This window comes from Gigantopelta aegis, chromosome 7, assembly GCF_016097555.1.
Source record: "Gigantopelta aegis isolate Gae_Host chromosome 7, Gae_host_genome, whole genome shotgun sequence".
Taxonomy (NCBI): Eukaryota; Metazoa; Mollusca; class Gastropoda; order Neomphalida; family Peltospiridae; genus Gigantopelta; species Gigantopelta aegis.
In genome coordinates, this window is record NC_054705.1 from 8,984,433 (window position 1) to 8,991,218 (window position 6,786).

Below are 6,786 nucleotides of genomic sequence, written 5' to 3' on the forward strand. Positions count from 1 at the left end.
TTTGCAATCATATTTCACGAGTCTCGCTTGCAAACTTCAAGAGATGAGATATAAAAGATAATATTTGACAAAAAACATGAAATTTTCTATTTATTTTATAACTTTTCGCAATTTATCTTTATTTTTAAAATGCCAGCAGCAAAATAGTTCTGGCTTTCTTACAGTGAAGATAATACTTTTTACAGTGACGATAACACGTTTTAGAGTGAAATAGTAAAATTTTCACTCTAAAACATGTTATCGTAACTGAGTGACTGATAACACTTTTATTTCACTGATATTTTGAGATATTTCACTAAATGTTACATAATAAATTGTGGATATCCCAAAATGGATTACATTTCCTTAGATAATACGGTTGATATAAACCTATGATATATATTATACATGAAGTTAAATCTGTCTAAAACATAAACATGTTGTTTTTCTCATTTTATTAACATCTTGTAGTGGTAAACATAACCAAACAAAAAAGAAGTTTCAATTTAATATGCAAGTTCCCTTTTTGTTTAGATATAGTCTGTCTAAAAACATATCCACCAGTGACCAATTCTCTGATTCCCCCCCCCCCCCCCCATCCTGTGCATCACGGCTCGTATATATCAAAGGTATGCGTGCTATCCAGTCTATGGGAAAGTACATATAAATCAGGGCTTCTAGAACTTTGTCTAATTCCACTAGCCATGGGATCATTGATTTTTAAAATCTACCAGCCACGATTATAAAATTCACTAGCCATACTTTACATTAAGTTAATACAATTTTACCAAATAATAGTTATAAACAGATATTTCACCTAAAGAGGGAGATAGAGCTTAAAAACACTAACACTGGGGGCTGGGATGGGGTCACAATATTCATATTTACAAAATAGGCTTAACTGCAACCTTTGACCTTTTTTTTCTTTCACTACCTGTCGGGGAAGGCAATAGTAGTTATTTACTAGCCCAACATTGAATATCACTAGCCATGGGAGTTGGGCTACCATAATCTAGAAGCCCTGTCTGGCATGGTAATAGTGGTTATTTACTAGCCCAATATTAATTATCACTAGCCATGGGAGTGGGGCTACCATAATCTAGAAGCCCTGTATAAACTATGATTATTCGGTATCTAACATTTGGTTATTTCAGCATTTGGTAAAGTAAAAGTTAGAAAAGAAATAAATCTGCTTGTGACTACTGTTTGTGCGTGTGCAGGGCGGGGTTTGGGGGTCAACCCCCATTCCCCTGCTGAAGCAAATTTTCTTCTTTTTTTACATATATTTTCGGGGGGATCATGGCTCTCCCCCTCCCCTAAACTTCACTCTCCACATACTCCCCTACAATGTAAATTTAAATTCCTACACCTGTACTGCTACTAATAAAGACGAAAAGAGATCTTCTATGTGCATTTTCCAATGGACAGGGCAGTACATACCAAACCTTTGATGTACAAGTTGTAGGGAACTAGTTGGGGCAGGAAGCAAATCTGAATCCATTAATGGGTGTTGCTCCTCTGACCCATCACACTCTAGGCAAGCACTCTACCACTGGGGGGAGGGCAGAATGCGATTGCCTGATGGACATACGGTCTAGGATCGATCCCTATCGGTGAGCCCATTGGGCTATTTCTCATTCCAACCAGTAACAACTGGACTATCAAAGGCTATGGTATGCACTATCCTGTCTGTGGGATGGCACATTTAAAAATCCCTTGCTACTAATGGAAAACTGTAATGTGTTTCCTCTCTAAGACTATATGTCAACATTTCCAAATGTTTGACATCCAATAGCCAATAATTAATAAATCAATGTGCTCTAGTGATGTCATTAAACAAAACAAACTTTTGAATTCTACCAGAGGGTACAAAGAGTAAAATTACATACCCTAAAATCTTGGTACTTCATGAATAATTGTTTTTAATGTAGATTATAGTAAGAGAACTGCACTGTCCAGTTTTAAAAGATTTTAATTTCGTACTAATTACATATGATCTGTTTTCTTTTTATTATGTACCCTAAACTTATTTTCCGGCAGAAAGTGTGAATAGCCAGTGTATTCTTCATGCTGTGAGGTTGTTAAATATTCAGTCCTTCATTCTGAAGGGGGGGGGGGGGGGGGGGAGACGTAGCTCAGTGGCAAAGCGCTTGTTTGGATCGATTCCCATCAGTGGGCCTATTGGGCTTTTCTCGCTCCAGCCAGTGCTCCACAACTGGTGTAAGAAAGGCTGTGGTATGTACTATTCTGTCTGTAGGATGGTGTATATAAAGATCCCTTGCTGCTAATCAAAAAGAGTAGCCCATGAAGTGGTAAGAGCGGGTTTCCTCTCTCAATATCTGTGTGGTTCTTAACCATATGTCCGATGCCATATAACCATAAAATAAAATATGTTGAGTGTGCGTCGTTAAATAAAACATTTCCTTCCTTCCTTCATTCCGAAGAGCCTGATGCGCAATCGATTTAGGATTGATTCCCGTCGATGGGCCCATTGGGCTATTTCTTGCTCCACAACTGGTGTATTAAATGCCGTGGTGTGTACTATCCTGTCTGTGGGATGGTGCATATAAAAGATCCATTGCTACTCATCAAAAAGAGTAGCCCATGAAGTGGATTTCCTATGTGAATATCTGTGTGGTCCTTAACAAATATGTCCGACACCATAAAACCGTAAATAAAATGTGTCGTTTGCGTCGTTAAATAAAACATTTCCTTCCTTCCTTCATTCTGAAAACTTCAAGTCACAGTGACCAAATGTTTGACATTCAATAGCTGATGATTAATTAATCAATGTACTCTTGTGGTGTTAAGCAAAATAAACATTAACCTGTCATGTTCAATATGCTGCTGTGGTGGGCTTATTCTCCTGTCACAAGTGAAAATCCGGAATTCAGGGAATAACATTTCAAAATCTTAGGTAACCGGTGGGGGTCGGGGATGTATCCGGTGGGGGTGGGAGTGGGGAATGTAACCCAGTAGTAAAGTGCTCGTTTGATGTGCGCTCAATCTAGGATTTAACCCTGTCAATGGAACTATATGGCTATTTCTCATTCCAACCAGTGCACCATAAACTGGTATATCAAAGGCCATGGTATATGTGCTATCCTGTTTGCAGGAAGGGTGCATATAAAAGATCATTTGCTACTAATAGAAAAATGTAGCGAATTTCGTCTCTAAAACTATATTTCAGAATTACCAAACATTTGACATCCAATAGCCGATGATGAATATATAAATGTGCTCTAGTGGTGTCGTTAAACAAAATAAACTTTTTTTTTTTTTCTCCCACTTTAGGACATCATGAGTTTTGTAAATCTCAGCCTCGGTTGTGTCGTGGTTAAGCCATTGTACATAAGCTGGTAGGTACAGGGTTTGCAGCCCAGTACCAGCTCCCACCCAGAGCGAGTTTTAATGGAAGGAAGGAAGGAAATATTTTATTTAACGACATACTTAACACATTTTATTTTTGGTTATATGGCATCGGACATATGGTTAAGGACCACACAGATATTGAGAGGGGAAACCCGCTGCTGCCACTTCATGGGCTACTCGTTTTGATTAGCAGCAAGGGATCTTTTATATGCACCATCCCACAGACAGGACAGTACATACCATGGGCTTTGTTACACCAGCTGTGGAACACTGGCTGGAACAAGAAATAGCCTAATGGACGGGAATCATCAGGCGAGAGTTGGTAGATGTAAGACCACTACACCCTCTTCTCTCTCATTAACCACTAACAACTAACTCACTGTCCTGGACAGACAGCCCAGACAGCTGAGGTGTGTGCCCATGGACAGCATGCTTGAACCATAATTGGATATAAGCACGGAAATAAGTTGAAATGAAATGGAATTTGTAAATCTCTTCTTCTAACATTTACTGCTGCCACTTCCTCCTCAGGGACGGGACGTATCCCAGTAGTAAAGTGCTCGCTTGATGCGCGGTCCATCTGGGATCGATCCCTGTCAGTGGGACCATTGGACTATTTCTCGCTCCAGCCAGTGCACCACGACTGGTATATCAAAGGCCATGGTATGTACTATCCTGTCTGTGGGACATTTCCTACGTGAGTGGTAGAGATTCTCAAAAGTTCTGTTTGTGTGTGTGAGAACATTCCTTAACATGCCTGGCAAACTATTGGTGATATGTGAGCTGGGCAGTCTAGAAGGAAAAAATAACATCTTGCTGTTAAAATGTCAGCTTGGTCTGAACTAAACTAACCAGTGAAGGGGAGGTAGGTTATCGGATAGCCATCTGCTTAGGTTCATTAAGGTAACTCAGCTACACGGCTAGCTCTGGCAGTCGCCAAATTCGCCAATTGTGAATTTTGAAAACAACTGGCGAATTTTATTTGGAGTTGGCGAAATAATTTTACTACATTTTATTGTAAAGGAATTAGTTTTCTGCCATTTTTGAAGTTTTAATAGATAATTTGGAAAAACTTGTGTTCACCCAGTCCTTTATTAATGTCACAGGTTAGAAGGAAGGAAGGAAATGTTTTATTTAACGACGCACTCAACACATTTTATTTACGGTTATATGGCGTCGGACACAGATATTGAGAGAGGAAACCCACTGTCGCCACTTCATGGGCTACTCTTTTTGATTAGCAGCAAGGGATCTTTTATATGCACCATCCCATAGACAGGATGGCACATACCACGGCCTTTGATGTACCAGTCGTGATGCACTGGCAGGAACGAGAAATAGCACAATAGGCCCACTGACTGGGATCGATCCCAAACCGACTGCGCATCAAGAGAGCGCTGTACCACTGGGCTACGTCTTGCCCCTTGTTACAGGTTAGAGCAGACTGACTAAAATCTCTGAGGTGACAGTATTAATGTACATGTATGTAGCTAAAGGCTTAACATCACCATTTGTTATGTCATGACTTGTACAATACATATACAGAAGTTCACATACGGTTGTTTTCACTTCCTATTTATTGCACAAGTTTATTTTGCACAAAAATATATACCATGAGGCCAGTGTTCAAAATAAACACTTATCTGTTTGTCCTGACAAGTGATAATCTGCTGGGACAAGCAGAATAAACCTTAGTGGTAGTCCATTTGACAAGTAAAAAATTATAATGCTGTTTCATTTTGAGCAATCAAAAACAGTCCTTGCTCTTGAGTAAAACTAACAACTTATTTGGACAAGTAAAAATATTGATGGACAAGTAGATTTGTAGATGTACTTGTCCAGTGGACTAGTGAAACATTCTGCTTATTTCTATCACTGCAGGCTGTGTAGTGGTCGAGTGGTACTTTTTTATGCAAAATAAACTTGTGCAATAAATAGGAAACGAAAACAACGTATGTGAACTTCTGTATTTATTACATACCTTGTTTTATTTTTTGCAAAAACTATTTTTAATTTCTTAAATCTATTAATCAATCCTCCTTTCATGGACTTATTTAACGTTCAGACTCATACTCTGCAGCAATATTGTGTAATATATCAAATATTGTGTGACGTAATTTGTAAATCAAACATGATGTCAGTAATAAAAAGGTGCTAACTCCGGTAAAAATAAAAACGGAATTCCCCATTTACAAGTTCTGGTCCATATTGCACATATGTGTGATACAAATATAAATTTATTACATGGTTTGAAAATGTCTTTATCACTATAGTAACATTGAATAGGTATGTAATAAAATTAGGTTGAGGACGTAAAGGTCTTCACTGGCCTTAGTGAATTTGTTGGTTGAGCCATCGGACATAAGGCTGGTAGGTACAGGGTTCGCAGCCAGGTACCGGCTTCCACCGATAGCAAGTTTTGATGACTCAATGTGTAGGGGTAAGACCACTACACGGACTTCTCTCTCACTGTTCTGCTTGAATCTTAATTGGATATATGCACGAAAATAAGTTGAAATGAATGAATGAAGGAAGGAAATGTTTTTATTTAACAATGCACTCAACACATTTTATTTATGGTTATATGGCTTCGGACATATAGTATTATATAAGAACTACATAAATAGTTCATGGGCTACTCTTTTCAATTAGCAGCAAGGGATCGTTTATATGCACCATCCCACAGACAGGATAGTACATACCACAGCCTTTGATATACCAGTCATGGTGCACTGACTGCAGCGAGAAATAGCCTAATGGGTCCACCGACAGGGATCAATCCCAGACAGTCCACGCATCAAGCAAATGCTTTACCACTGGGCTACATTGTTGAGCACTGTCTGGAACGATAAATAGTCCAGTGAGCCCACTGACAGGGATCGATCCTAGATCCTAGATTGATCACACATCAAGCGAGCGCTTTACCAGTGAGCTATGTCCCGCTCCTTGAAATGAATGAATGAATGAAAGGTCTTTATGTATAGGGGAATGTCCGAGTAACTCTCCATTCCTGAAACATAATGGAGACGAGGCTTGCTAGGGCTGAGTCACATTATTTTTCAGGAATGGAGAGTTACGAGGATATTCCCCTACTTAAAATACACCACTAAATAATAATTTTATATGAATTAAATATATGTTAGTATGGAGTTTATCTCCAATGATTTTGGTGGGTTAATTAAAGCCGCACACCCTAGTTCCATCCAGCGAAAATAAATTATAATTTGGTTAATCTACAAACCTGTGACACACTTAGATCATGTTTTTATCAAATGGAGTGAAAAAGCAGGTTTTATATCGATAAATACCATGGGAATCCCCATGTCCCAATTGCTTGAAATAATTTTGAAAGTTAGTATTCTGATGTCACCCGTAGAAGCACAACAATGCCTACGTCATGACAAATTTCACAGACTTGGCATTCGTTTCACCTCT